Source organism: Triturus cristatus, chromosome 5_1, assembly GCF_964204655.1.
Source record: "Triturus cristatus chromosome 5_1, aTriCri1.1, whole genome shotgun sequence".
NCBI classification, from domain to species: Eukaryota; Metazoa; Chordata; class Amphibia; order Caudata; family Salamandridae; genus Triturus; species Triturus cristatus.
In genome coordinates this window covers 947,213,793-947,229,297 of record NC_140587.1, presented here as the reverse complement: position 1 = coordinate 947,229,297, position 15,505 = coordinate 947,213,793, and the positions used below count along the sequence as shown (strand labels likewise).

The window sequence follows — 15,505 nt, the reverse complement described above, 5'->3', positions numbered from 1 at the left end:
ACTTGTAACTAATCTATGGGCCTGATTAACAAAGGGCCTCTGCACTCATGGTGGAGGCCCTGCATTGGTTGGGGAGTCTGCACACTCAGGATAGAAACCCACGCAATGAGAATTCTCTGCAATGAGAATTCTCATTGCAGAGGTTTCTCCCGGAGTGCGGAGACTACCCCATAACTGAGGGGCCTCCAACACGAGTGTGGAGGCCCTTTGTGCATCAGGCCCTCAGTGTCTACCTCTCCAGTCTTATTCTGACATGGGCCTGTGAAAGCCCAGTATGCTCTCTGCAGTCATACACTATTTTTTCATTATAATATAAACTAAGAAAACTGGTGCACAGCTGTGGAAAAAAGCTCTGACAAAATGATCACCAGGAAAAAGTAAGAAAAACAGTGAAGACAAAGAATTCGATCACCTTAAAGCAACAGTAAGAGGAGATGCTGACAGCCATAAAACACAACAAATAAAATTTGAACGTAAGTACCCAAAACATTTACACTCGCATCCACCGCGGCATACCTAAAATATTGCCCTTTGGAGTAGTAAACGATATGCGAACCCTGAACACCAGTTGTCATGCTGGGAGCATTCTTTATCTGCATTTCATTGCTAGGGGTTTTTTAATAAATCATTGAGAATTATGTTACACTTGGACAACCCAATCTCTGGATAAGTTTTTGTTGGGGCTTTTGTGTGCTTCTACTTGCATAAGTGGGTGTATTTTACTTCCTTGCTTTATTAATTCTGAAGCTTTCAGTTATTGTGAGATTTTGTTTGCAGCAAGTGAGGAAGTTGGGCCAGCACTGGCTTTAGTATGCTTGGCACACCACCAGTGGTACAGAAGACACAGCTCATAATTCTCCTCTGGGTGTGCTCAAGGGAATGCACTGTGTCACATTGCTAAGTCACATACTGCATTGTGAGGTAGCTGACTTTAACTGCCCACCTGGGATGCCAGGTATACCACATCCTGCATGGTTTGCTGGGTATCTGCGTAGATCCCTGTACATTGTCATAGTGGCAGATGGTCCATTTAGCCATCTTGACTATGATACAGTTTTTATCTGTAACCCTGATGGGATGAAACTCCCCACGGTCCACTAATGCATAAGCCTCCAATTTAAAATACTTCCCATGTACGCATATAATGTATCTGCTGTACATTTCAAACCTGTCCCCTCTTACCTATCTTGCTCTTGATTTACATGATGCTGCATTTGGGGGTCTTTACCTTGTGGCGCAAAAAAAGAGGCTTATAAAGTAATTTTACAAAATCAGTGCATGTGGTTTCTGAACCATCAGTGGAAGGCTGTGCTCTGAATGATTCCTCAGCATGTGATATCTATGACATGAGCTAGATGACACACGTGTATCACCAGGTGTGTTAGGGCTCTCACCACAGTTAAACACAACTGGGCATTTGAGGAGGCAAATTTTAAAATAAAGCCAGACACAGAGATTTAAAATATTTTTCAGAAATACTCAGGGTCCAATTTACTAAGGGAATTATGACTCGTAAACTTACATGAGCGTAATCTCTGCACTCGGGCAGAATCTCTGCACTGCAGTGCTCAGTATGGAGTTTCTGCCCTGAGTGCAGACATTCTGCACTCGTAACTTTATGAACAGTAGCAGCCACTGTCAAACCAAAGTAGTGGGGCAGGGGGGGATGAGATAACACACAACAAAAGACAAATCAAGTAACTTTCCTACCACATCGCCGCTCATCTTCTCCTCTCTGGCACAAGTCTACTGCCGGCATAGGCTCCCAGACTCTCCAGCGGCCAATCCAGATGCTTCTCTCATGCTGCTGGCAGCATGACAATAGCATCATGATTGGCTTGAGTGCTCCTGATTTGCGCTCCCTGAGAGACTGGGAGCTTCTGCCTGCTGTCTCCAACCCAGCAATGCAGCTCGGGTTGGAAACAGCTCAGTGCGCATGTTGGTTTGGTGGTCCTAAGATGGCAGCCAAACCAACGTGTGCAGTGATAGCAATGCCCACCATTCCCCATCTGTGACAGCCATCACAATGGCCCCGCTCCCAAGACTTGGTTCTCTGAGTAAAAATAAAACGATAATAAATGTGTTTTATTTTTCACGTTTTGAGGGTGCTGGCATGGGGGGGTGACGCTCCTCTGTCATAGCGGAGGACCTGCCATTGTCATAAGCCCCTTTGTTAATCAGGCCCCTAGCATGTTCACTAGAACATAGATACGAAAGGTATGAAGAGAGCGCATTTTTTACAAGAATGAATACTTGATGGTTCCATGAATAATCTGGCATACACATACATCCACAATCTTTCCAAATAATTGTGTACCCTTTAAGCCTATTTCCCATGTAGTTTGTTTAAAGCAAATACTGTAAAAACGCCTGTGGTTTGGACAGAAAAAAATAAGGCAGCAATCCTTTTCCATCTATACATTAGAGTATGGAGCAACATCCCATACCCATAAGGACCACCCAAACGGTGCTCCAATTTAGGACACAGAGATGAAGAAACACCTATTTAAAGAACATTACTTGATGATGCAATACCACCAGCCAATGAGGGAACAAGATGTGATGTTCCTTGTTATACTGGTTAAAAAATCAGTCAACAGTGCTAAATTATTCAAGTGGGTTGTAAAATCAAGGCCCAAAGGAATATACTTTTTTTGGATGCACAGACCCTCACCCAACGAGATGGCATGCGTCATCATCAGGTCATGCTTCATGTTGGGTGGGCAGTGCAATATCCAGTGGGCCCCTTGCCAAACTGGGTCAACTGCAATTCTTTGGGACATTAAGGTGAAACCCTAATCTACTATGAAAGGACACAAATCAGGAGAAATTGTTGTAAGTCCCCCAGTGTAAATAATACAGCTACTTCTATGAGTGAAGCTGTTTTTCTAGTCAAAAAGACACATTTAAAAAAAAAATTATATTCAAAGCCCTAAGACATGTTTGTCAGGGTCCCCGTGGTAGGCGAGACTTGGCACTCTTTAAGTCATTTTCGTTATTAGATTGGTGTGCCTCTTGTTTTCCGACCCACATCCTTCAGAAATGGTGACAACAAAGGCATGAAACATGTTTTCAGACCACGGATTCCCCACTTCAGTCTTAAGAGTCCACCTTTCATTTTTAACCTTACCATGAATAATGATCAATAATAAAATAATCGCTTTTGTTATCCATAAGTAACTTTATTATCACTGTAAAAACCCTCTCCCATATCTACCTCTTTTCATCCTGCTCCTGTGGAACCAGAGCATGTGTTGAAGGCCTATTTGGACCTGAAAACATTAAGAAAAGATATCCATTAAAGAACCTCATCAAAAGGGCAGTCAAGGGGCACTTTGGATATTGCACCGCCCACCTAACGGGGAGCCCACCCCGAAGATTAATCATGCCACCTCTGTCAGTGAGGGCCTGTGAATCCTGAAAAGGATACTCCCTGGACATAGATTATACAATCAATATAAATGCAAACCATTTTCCCTCTTCTATCCCTCCAATATCCTTCTCAATCCAAATAAATAACTAACATATCCGCCACTCAAATTACTTTCATTTTTGCACTATATTAATTCAATACTAATCCTTTATGGGTTCCGGAGTAGTGTGCTACTCGCCCAAAAAACACTTTGATGCCTCATAAGGGGTAGCAAGCGCTATACAAAAGCAACTACAATACAAACAGTACAATGTGAATGACCCCAAATAGTTGATTGTTTTTTTCCCCACACTATTACATGGATCGTCACATTTTTGGAATATGTAATAATCCACTGACCAGCTAGCTAACTTTTTACCTGTATGCTTGCTTTTGACCATGTACAGTGCTCTGCTGCCTTTTTTTGGCTATAAAACAGACATACATACATAATACACAGAAGAAGCATCATGCTTCCTTTTCTACTCATACTTCATCTTCTGCACCAGCTCTATAAAACTGCTTCAATAAAACAAGTTTAGTACAGCTTCACAAACTTTAAACTTGCCCTCTATGGTCCTATACTGCCCAGTCGCCATTCTACACTTGTATGAGGTGATTTTGCTCTTAGATATCTTTGAACTGCTTTAAGGAAATTAACAGTTAGCATAACAATCTTGAGAACTCTGTTCAGGGGAGTCATGTATGTTCTGTATATGCTCTAGCACACTTTCTTATTCTATAACCTTTGCCGAATAACGTGATACCACTTTTATTAAAAATTTGAAAGTATTTGGAACAAAAAAATATAGAGCCTTTTTTGAAAAATTGATGCTTTGTATATTTCTTTTAATGAATAAAAAGTCGCCTTCTGACAGAAAATATTCCTTATATTAATTGTTTTAGTCATTGTGCTTCATAAAGAGAACATACATGTGTTATTATAATACCATTTTATATAATACTTATGAAACTTCTGCAGTTTCTAAGTGATGTACTAACATGCATTACTGATGTCCAATTTAATGTTACTCAGTAACCAACATCCGTATGATAAAAGGCTGAGCAGGCCAAATTTGGTTTTGAACTCACGACCTGCAGGTCACTGTTTATCTCCACAGCAAACAGTAATCATACTGGGACCTCCTCCCAGCTACTTATGTTAGATCTCTAGAGAAATCTTTTCATCTTGCCCAATTTTTGTTTAATTCCAAAATATATAAACACCAGCCCAGTCAGTGTTTCACCCTCAGTGTGACCAGGGACAATCTGCAAGTCTCAGAACATATTCTCTACCACAAGGTTTGCCACATGTTTCCGCACATCTGCCATATGCCTCTCTGGGTTTTCTTTCCTGGTGGGACTTGGTAGATTAAGGAAAGTCAACACTATGTTTTCCAGTTTCAGTAATGTCCTTTCTTCGTCCACATTCATTGGAAAAATCACTGGATAGGATTCCTGCAGTTGAGATCAGCGACACCCTAAGCTCTTATGGATGCGTCTGATATTGCCTATGCCCTTTACCACAGGTTGTGGCCGCCTTATAGTTCCTACGGTTGCACAGAGAGAACCTCATTTGCCCTATTCAGTCAACGACTAAGCACTTTAGCAACACTGTAAAATGTTAATAAACCAACATAAATTGAAAATGTTCATGGTGAATTATGAATGAATATGTATTTTTCCATATGGTGATATCAAGAAGATACTGGGAGGAACAAACGACATACAGGTAATTTAAAAACAAGAAGATAACCAAAGACTACATTAAGGTTTTGACTACAGTTCAGGCAGAGTGGAATTCCTATATAGAATTCTAATCCACCTGTCCACGACTGGCCTTCAGTTCTGCACCCAGTTTTTCCTGCTGCGGGAACACCAGACCTTTACCAGCTGATAAATCCAGCCTGTAGAAACGTACAAGGAGTTCACTCCCACAACAGTCAGGCCTTCTCTCCCAGTCTCTGGCAAAGTTATTTTTTTGGCAAAAGGGGACCATGCAATGCTCCACGCTGCCAAAACTATTCTTCTGTTTCCCACCCTACCTCCACTCCCTCCAGGGTAGCACTGCTTTGAGCAGGTGGTAAATGAGTGTGTTAAATCCCTCAGAACCCAAAAGCATACTGAAATACCCTGCCTGTACACTTATTCCCAATTTCTAAGGGTCAAACTCATAATAATGGAAGTCCATGTGGCGATACCAGCCAACAACAGTAATTTTGACCACTAGGATTCTCCTGATCTCCACATAGAATTACGACTAAACTGTAGTCAGCCCAACAGTAGTTGCCGTTCACTACTGTTGCTATATACACAAACACACTCCCTCACTCACTCACTCACTCACTTACTCCAAAAAACACATACATTCAAAAATGAATACATTTGTAGGTTGTATGCATCCTCTTTAGTTCTTTTTCCCTTCCATAACTATTTAAATCACAGACATTTCTTGGGAAATAATGCACAAACTTTCTGAAATAACGAGAAACAGATTCAACCAATATAAATTCCTTCAGCAATACCTTCAACTAGGGTTTGTCAGAACTGGGTGAAATATTTCTGACTCAAATAATCTTAGCCAAAATTCCTAAGAATTTCTTTCATACAGAGCAGATATCTCAAGTGTTCGAAATTGTGGGCAATGTCCCTCAGTTAAGTCAAAGTCAGTGTGTGATATCAAGCAAAATAAGCTGTTACAGTATGTGGTCTCCACTTCACTTTTCATCTCAATAAAATAATAGCTTTTGGGTCTCACTTACAGTGGCAAAGAGACATATTGTATCCAATATAGCTGTAGAGTGGGTTTTGCATCCATCTCTTGCTCATAATTTGATGGCTTTCTTATCTACTTCAGTTTCCTCTTCCTTATTCGATGGCTATCCTATTTTTGTGTTTGTCCTGCTCATGGAGCATTTCACTCTCACTGTGTTGTGTATGAAGGATAATTATCATTCCGCTTCTTACCAGAAAAGCACATATTTTTATTTTGTTTTCACTCCTCCATGGGAGGGCACCACTTTCCATTCTGACTTCCCCAGTCTTTCTTTTATTTTTAAACTTTTAGCAGGGGCCTTGCTGCTGCACACTGCTATGGTGTCGCATGAGTTTGTTCTTCTGCTCCTCGTGCACTGCCTCTGCCCACTCTTTTGTTCTCTGCCCACTGTACTTTATCAAATTATTTTTGTGAAGGCCTCACAATTGTAGACTGGTACTAGGCTGTAGTTTGTCCTAACATCCCTTGAATGCTTTGCTATGGATTTAAACTTCAGAAATGGTCATCAACCATCTTAAAAATACAGTATAATGTGATGATTTTCTTTTGCTAATAAAAAAGCCTTCCTACATGGTTGCGGTGCTTGCATGTGCACGTATGTAGGATGGCATTTATTAAATAACATTTATTTTGCTTTAGAACAATTCTTATAAGATGTCTGTCAGTTGTGGGTGCACACACTGTAACCATTTAAGGTGGGAAATCATTGGCAAAGCTAATAGGTCTGACTCAAGACTTCTGGCTTTGCCAAGGCATATTTGTTAAGTTAAGGGATTTTATACAGAGTTTTTAAGCATCAGCCAAGGTCACATGGTACTGTAGAAGACTGGCGGCCCTCGTGGGGCACCTGCAGCATGTGCAACATTGTTCAACAGGGAGTGCACCAATGTGCTCGGAAAGAGGGGTGGCAGGACAACAACTTTGCTTTCTCCATGTCTCCAGGAACTTTTAACTGCTGCTGTTCGCATTGTTCAGGTAGACAATGTCTTTTGTCAGTTTGCCAAGGAGTGCCAATATTAACCCATGTGCCACGAGGTAGTCTTATTAGCATCTTAAAGGCTTTCTCATCCCTCTCACCTACTGGGCTGATTAACCCCTGTTTGCTCACAAGAAACTAGATTTTAGTTTGCATTTTACAACTCTAAGCTTTGGCACTACAACATAGGACACCATCAACTATTTTTTTGGGTGGGGGTTCAGCCAACAGCATGCTGCATTGTGGGTCTTATAGTATTGCTTTGAAAAGTTTAATTATTGGATTAAAACCCCAACATGCAAAGTGCTGTTGCCTAAAATGGCAGACCTGGTTTGATGTATTATACATGACATAGAGCCACTGGCAGCAATGTTTGAAACGTTTACAAAATCGCCTGTTCTATTTAAAAAAAACTGCTTGCTTTGTGCCTAAAATCAAAAGTAAACTTTGCTCACATATTTAGTGTTCACTCTTTCACGCAGACACATAATGCATTGGAAGAAACATTGGCAATGTGGATGGATTTTTCTTAAGTGCTGTGGAAAGATTTGCCCAGCGTCACACCACAATAAAGGTACAAGATGACAGCAGCGCAACCTTCCCTAACACAAAGGGTAAGTAAAAGGCACGTGGCAGTTGCAGAAGGAACATCACACGATTCTCTCACACATGCAGGACAGGTACAACTCAGGTAGCTAACATATAGAAGAGAGAGTGAGCGGAGGTAAAGGGGCGTGTACGTTTTCCATAAACAGATATAAATATATAAGAAGTACAAAACTGAAACCTCCTGCGGAGCTGCTATACATGTATGTACTCCCATAGGATGATCAGTCCTCACCATCCTAGAGTGATATGCACCCTCAATGGGTTCCACAGCTAGTACTTGGGAGAATCAGAGAGTACTAGTCCTCACTGGCCGTACAGTCTCCTAGTTATGGGTTCCCTAGTTTGGGTAAGCTTGTATTACTTATGTGAATAGGTATGTTCTCCCTTTGTTAAACTCAGACCTTTATTAAAGATGTATGTAGGTGAGCTAAAAATGTTTTTACTGGTGTCTCCTTATCACACAACTAAAAACAGGAGGGCCCAACCGCAGACTCAAATTCAGCATGTTTTGGTGCCCGAATATTCCCCCTATGGGGTCAGGAGTCTTCCCCAGGAATATAGGCATCAAATATTGTGAGTCAATCCCTGCTTCATAGGGCTTGTTCACCAGCCTCCGAAGGGGTGATGGGGCACTGTGGCACATTTTCTTAGGTACCACTCCTTGAAGATGCCTCATGACCTGCTATTGGAGCGGCTATCAGCATGTTTCACATGGTAAGTCACTGCAATCATAGCCTGTGCTATGAAACAGGGCACGCTCATGCTGCCAAGCGACACCCGTAGATAACTGGTGTGGCCAGTGGAATTGCATAGGGCTAAAACTGTAAACCACATGCTTAACTCCAAAGCATCTCCTGCCTTGCTACTAGTGCTAATAGGGCAGTGGCAGTAAGGCAGTAATGGCTGGGCACCACCAGTCTATGTGGCCCTGTCTGTGCTTCATCCTGTCTGGATTGGCAACACAGCGGAGGCTGAAGAAAACAGCTCTTAGCTCAGACTGGACCTCCAGCCGGACTGCAAGTATTGTATACTGACACTTTATTTATAGCTGGGCGGTAAACCTTTATATAAAAAAATAGTATTTTAGATTGTTACACTTAAGGAAATTGGATTATTTCACTAAACTGAGAGACCTTTATCCGAATTAGGCAACAACGCCCGTCTGCAGTGAAAACGTGATTGTTGGCTCAAGTCACTTGTCTTGTTTCTTCTGTGCAAGCCTTTATTGTTCTAGATAAAGCAACCGCATGGCCTATAAAATCACACACAAAAAGAGATTGTTGTACAGAGTCATCCTGAACTGAATTATTTCAAGGTGCTCTCAAATATGATGATAACAGAAAAGGAGGCTGAGGGAATGAATTAACTGTCCAGGGTCACACAGTTTGGTCAATCTGGGAAGCTGTGACTGAAACCATTTTCTGGGTCAAGGCCCTGCAACTCGTTTTTGCCCTGAATCCCACCAAAACTTCTGAGTGGTCTAGGCATGTTATGCAAGTACATTTAAAATATCCTTTGTTTTTTATAAGATGGGGCAACAGTAGTGGAAACACCCTTTTTCACACAACAGCTACAACTTGGGTAGAAACAGTGCAAGCTTCCCTCCTTCAGATGACCTGTATACCTAAGGTACCATCAAGACAAGCGTTTCTCATCACAAGACACGTACAAATAGAGAAGCACCAGTATAAGCTACACTTTGTCACATAACGGCGGCAGCATGGCAATAGCAAAGCAAGCTTCCCTCTCTCACAGAGGCAACAAGCGCAGTCTTCCATTTCTCACAGAACAAATCCTAAAGGACACACTAGTAGAAGCTTGTATCACTCAGAGAACATGCACAGATAAGGCATGGGTGCCTTGCAGATTACAGACAGATCTCTTGGAGCTTCACTTAACCCTTTCGCTGCGGCGGGAATTCCGCCGCAGCTCTGGGGGGGGGTTGGGGGCAGCGCGGTGGCGCGGTGCTCATGACGGAGCCACTCCGTCATGAGCCACGGTTGAGCTGTGCTCATGACAGAGTGGTTCCGTCATGACTCCGCCCACGGCGCTAATCGCCCGCACAGGCGGGGAATTAGCGCCGCATGGGCGGCGCGGCCGCCAACGGCCGCAGCATGACGGAACCACTCCGTCATGAGCACACGGCGACCGTGGCTAATGACGGAGTGGTTCCGTCATGAGTGGGGAAGGGGTTAATGAGAGGAATGTATTGGTGTAAGAATGAGCAATGCACGAGTTCTGACACCATTCTCACTTAGGTGATATTCCAAGTGAAACTCCTGTAAGTTCTGCTGCTGTCCCATGGAGACCTGCTGTCAGTGTTGCTTCTTTGGTGTTTTGTGCATTGAGAAGAAGCTGTTACCTTATAGGCCACAACCTAAGTAGCGGTGCTCCAGACAGACGCACAGGTGCCAACCTCTTTGAAAAGCTTTTGACTGTACGCGCACCAGGCACTGTGCAATTACAGCCTCATTGCTGCACGTTGAGGGCTGCCAGTGATGTAGAAAAGCAAATGTGCAAAAGCAGAAACATGCCAATGCACTGAACACATAGAAGAATCCACCACTGGTTGAAACATAATTGATTCATGAAGTTACAAAATGTAAGATGATCTCTCTCCATCCGGGAAGGAGGGAGGAGGAAAGTTCCATAGAGAAGCTTTCTGGTGCCTAAAACCTCAACCACTAGATGTAGAGAGAGATTAAATGGTAGATGTTATGATGCTCATTTCAGATGATACTTAGAATGATATCAGCTGACTTTAATTCTCAGTAATTCTGGATCAAACACTAGCCGCTGGGCAATGACTACTGACTTGAAACATGTTATGTTATGTTATGTTATGTTATGTTATATGAGCTTATAAAGCGCACTGTTACCCGAGGGTGTGCTGGCGCTGCATACTGTTTACCTGAAAGAGAGTCCGCCCCCCAGGAGATGCCCAGAGATTAGCCTGAGAAAAGCCTGGTCTTTAAGTTTTTTCTAAAGGATAAGAGTTCTGAAGCAGATCTTAAATGGGGCGGGAGCTCGTTCCAGGCAGTGGTGGCTCTGAGAACAGGGCTCTTTCCACCCCATCTGGCTTTGTTTACATGTTCATTTGTGCCTTGTAGACAATGAAAAGGTGTTTGGCTGTGGAAATGTGGTCATACTTTTTGAGTTGGAGCTGAGCACAAGATCGGCTAACGAGGCCCAAATAGGCTGCACTCGTGAGTTCCATCCCTGAGGACACAATTGCATTCACCCTGTGGCTTGATGACTAACTGGAAAAAAGATAGAACCTTCTTCTGGTGCATGATATGGAGAAAAAAAAGTAGGTTTTCTTCACTGTGCCAATCTAGCCATTCACAGACAAGTTGAGATTGAAACTAATACTCACACTACTGACCAGGGATCTTTTGGTGCACATCGATCCTTATAACTGGCCCATAAGCATGTTTATATGAAAGGATTTTTATCAGGAATGAATAAATTCTATGATTTAGATTAATAAAATATTAGGCTAAAAGCCAGAATCTATCATTTGGTTGATGTAAGCAAGGGACACTTACCTTCTCTACGCAACCTCATTGCCACGCATTGCACAAGATTCCCCAACCCGTCATGGAGACCTATTTTGTGAAATATTATACACCGACTGGCTCTGTCCCCCAACAACTCATCCAACTCAGGATCTCCATACTGACTCTCGTGTCTGAGGCCCATCAAGCTTCACATGCTCCACTACAAGACTGTCCATACTCAAAGAACCCAACTGAGACTTCTCCGCATTCCAAGGCAGTCACCCGCAGGCCCTCACTCAGGACCCCATGATCTTCCTTAAAAACCCTCCTTAGGCCCTCCCTTCTACATTATCCGAGATTCCCACCTCAAACACACTGCTGCCTCCCGCTCCCACTGAGAATGTTGCATCAACTTTGCTACTTGTGTAGCTGCACCCCAGTAACATTTGTGCTTCTGCTCTAGGCACTACAACTAGAAGTACATGTCCAGTTCTGCTTGTAAGCCCCAAAAGGAATGTTATTCCAGAAGTGGGAATTATGTAACTTGATGGCTTCTTCAGCTCTAATGGGATTCTGCTGAACTAGGAACTTTCATTAAATTTGCCATGGAAAATGAAAGGTTTATTTTAACAATTTCTGCCCCTCCAATGAACCTCAAACACACTACTCATCAAATGCATCCACGCAAGAAGTTCCTGCACCGAGGTTTTGTTCTACAAAATGCAGTTTAAGAAAAAATGTAATTCTATAAAATATAGTTCTTGTCATATTACCGGTTTATACTGCATGAGCATCATATGTGTCAAGGAGGTTTCCTTTGTTTTTGTCAATACTTTACACATCAATGGCATTAAATGGCATGCCACACACGTGCACACACACACACAATTTACTAAAGCTATTCAAGAAATGCAATGCACCGTAAGCAGCCGTTTTTCAATCCATCTTTAAATACGCAGCTATGTCCACTCTATTCCATCTAATAAATGCTAAAAAGGTGTATATATAGGAAACAAAAGGGCTGTGCTTCAATTCGAAAAGTTCCATAAATTGGAAGGCTGTCTTTAACGGCAACATATGTGCATGAAGCATGCAGAACATGTATTGAGTGACTAATATGATGTATCTGTTCAACTATAACGTAAAGGTCAATTCATGCTGCATAGTGCGGGAAAAAAGTGTGTGGCCATATTCAGAAACCATACATGACAGGTCCGAATAACTGACAGCGAGCACATGCTGTTACATCGCACAACTCTGTTATACGGTCTCGTGAAAATGGTTGGCAGTTTGTCTATCAAGCGACCGGCGCCTTAGCGTGTCCTTGCTTCAAAAGAAGCCAAGCCAGTCTCAGTCAGTGGAATGGTAACATACAAAATGGCAGTACACTCTGGTGAAACGTGTTGCGTAATAATATGAAATTACCTATTGGGTATTGTCATTTTACCTGAAAATTAATTCTGATAATTGTTTCCACTCCAACTTGAAGCACGAAAGAGACTCGGCGCTTCCAGCTGCCAAGCATCTCCTAACAATGAAGAAACATGGTTTTTCAAAGACAAAATGTGATACACGCTATTACGCTCTGACGAGCACTTGTTTTTACGACAATACCGTAAATCTGTCTGTAGTTGCCTGATATATTTCGGATTTTAGTGCCTCCTCTATGAGGAAAACAGTAAAATCACCCTGTTATCTTTTAGAAAGGGTGTCGTTTCCCCGTTTATCGTTTTCCACTACATAAAAGAGCGTTCGAGTGCTTAACCCTTTGGGCGCAATATCGCCAGGTGGCTTCTTGCCCGGCAAGGGAGGGGGGGGGGGGGGGGGGGGGGGCGCGAAGGACGAATACGTAACAATATTTTCATTTTTTGAAGGGGTTCACTAGATATTGCCATTTTCGCCGGCGCGTCATTCCCAGCAGCCAATAAATATTCCCGGCGCAGAAGGGAAGGCAGATGGCAATCGGATGTCATCTATGTTTGCAAATCAATATCCGCGGGCCTGGCGGGTCAATCATTGCTGGTCGGGGGACATGATTAAGGCGGCGCTCGCGCGTATCTCAATCATCGCCGAGGCGGGGAGCTTCCCGCTCTGCTCCGCGCAGTGCGGCCGCAGAGAGTCAATACTCAGGCGATGATGTGAAATTGAACGCTGTGTAATGACTCCCGAGGGACCACTGTGTTTTTTGACTACACAAAAAAGGACCACCGAAGGAGGAAGGGAGAAAGGGAGTTTCGCCTCCTAGCAGAAAGTCACACTGGCGAGTAGAGCATTTTTAAAGTCAGGAGGTGAATGGGCAAGCTGCCATGCACACTTGTGAGCGAACATAAATGATTACGTGAAATAATTATTTTTAAAATGCCTTTATTTACACGTATGAGTTTAAAAGCATAAGTGACTTTTAAAGACAAGATAATTTAAGAATTGAATGTTTGGTTCTATGTTATTGAAATGTAAGTGATACAGAAAAAATAAACTAGCTAACTACAGTGTGGCCCCGGTGGCCTGCTGAACCCATATAAACCTCTTTAAAATAACTTAGGGCAGCATCTAGCAGGAGTAGCCTGTTCCCTGGCAGCTCCTTGTTGTACCTAGACATGATAATAACGCATTACAACTTGCAATTGCATTCTATTTGTTATGCTGTGATGGTGTGTTGTTTCAGCATGCATGTCCTAGTATATAATGCGTTTGGTATTACAAGTAATAAAACAGAAGCGACATAGATTACCCGATGTTGGCCCTCCAACAAACAGCCATTTGGTGCTGCGCGCAGTACTGGACTGAGGCATAAACTTGTGAAATACAGCTGAAGCTCTGGGCTGCGACGCACACATGTATTGTACCGGTACAAACAGGTCAGGGCCATACAGTGGTAAGTACATGTGCAGTACTGTGATGACGAGCACACACATATATGGTGCATGTGCAGTACTGAGCTGTGGCATAAACATGTGCAATGCAGGTGACGTTCTGGGTTGTGGCACACACGTATGATGCCGGTGCAGCACAGGGCTGGAACACACACACTCTTGTAAGATGCAGTACTGGGATTGCCAAACATTTATATCGTGCAGGTGCTGTGCTGGTTTAGTGCAAAACACGTAAAGTATAGGTGCAGTACCGACCAAGGTCACACTCATGAAGGTGCAGTACTGGCCTGTGGAGATGTAGGTGCTGTACTTGCCTGACGCACACGTATTATGGTGCTGTAGAGCCGGTGGTGCTGCCAGCGCACATCAAGTGATGCTTTGCGGCAGTAACGAGTGTGCCGAGGCTCTTACTAGGCGCTATTATAGCTCGCATCGCCTTTGACAGTGACAGCTTATTTAGTGCGAGACCCTCGCCCACACATAGACTCGGCAGGCCACTGATCCCGCTGATTGAGTGTGTCAGCATCGGGGGCGCACGCAGGTCCCAGCCCCAAGCGCAGAACTCACTCACCGCGGTGGGCGCAGGGCGCGGGCGTTCAGGACATCCGGAGGGAGCAGGGTCGGCGCCCAGGCCGGGAGCAGCAGGGACGTCCAGCGGCACAGCAGAGCCGGCATGGCAGCCACGACGCTGCCCCCGAGCAGACGTGAGCCCAGCGGCCGGGAGGAGCGCGGAGCCCCTGTCCACGCGAGCTCCGGCTGCCGGTCACAGGAGGGTCCCCGGCGAGGAGGAGGCACCCGTGGGGAGGAGCGCCGTGCACGCTGCGCCATGCCCCTGCGAGGCGGTCATCGGCTCCCGCTTCGGTGGCCCCCGGCTCAGCGGTGATCCAGTGTCCGTGCGTCCTGCAGGCTGGCAGTGTTCATCGGCGGCGGCGCTTGCTGTGTCTCCAGACCCGGAGTTATGTGCTGTGCTCCACGAGCTGTGCTGCTCTCCGTGCCCGGCTGCAGGGGCTCCGCTGGGGGCGGCCGCGCTCCTCACCGGACTCTGCCTGTCAGCTGCTGCTCCGCTTCTTGGTCTGCCCTGCGCCGGGCGCTGTTGCTAGGTAACAGCACCGCCCCCACCAACCGGTAGGGACACCACCGCCCTGGGCATCACCCTTTCTCCCCTCTTGCCAGACACACCTCCTGTCATTCATTCTGTCACTACATGCGTAGTCCAATCCTCGCTTTCTTGTCACAACTCTTTCACATCCCTCTCCAGCCCGACATGCTCCCTGGCATCCTTCCCTTGACCCGTCGCTTGGCACGAGGCAACGATGGAGAAGAGAGAGGTGCAGGCGAAGCAGGTCTAACCCATGTAAC

At 44.4% G+C, this 15,505-nt stretch overlaps 1 protein-coding gene across 1 annotated transcript in view; it reads right to left on the bottom strand.

Annotated features, from left to right (window-relative positions):
* TMEM200C (transmembrane protein 200C) overlaps positions 1-15,230 on the bottom strand; it is a 278,958-nt gene extending 263,728 nt beyond the window's left edge. The window contains exon 1 of the mRNA XM_085606005.1: positions 14,718-15,230. The gene's annotated coding sequence lies outside the window, so the exon portion shown is untranslated. The remainder of the gene's footprint in view (positions 1-14,717) is intronic.
* Positions 15,231-15,505: the final 275 nt, after the last annotated feature.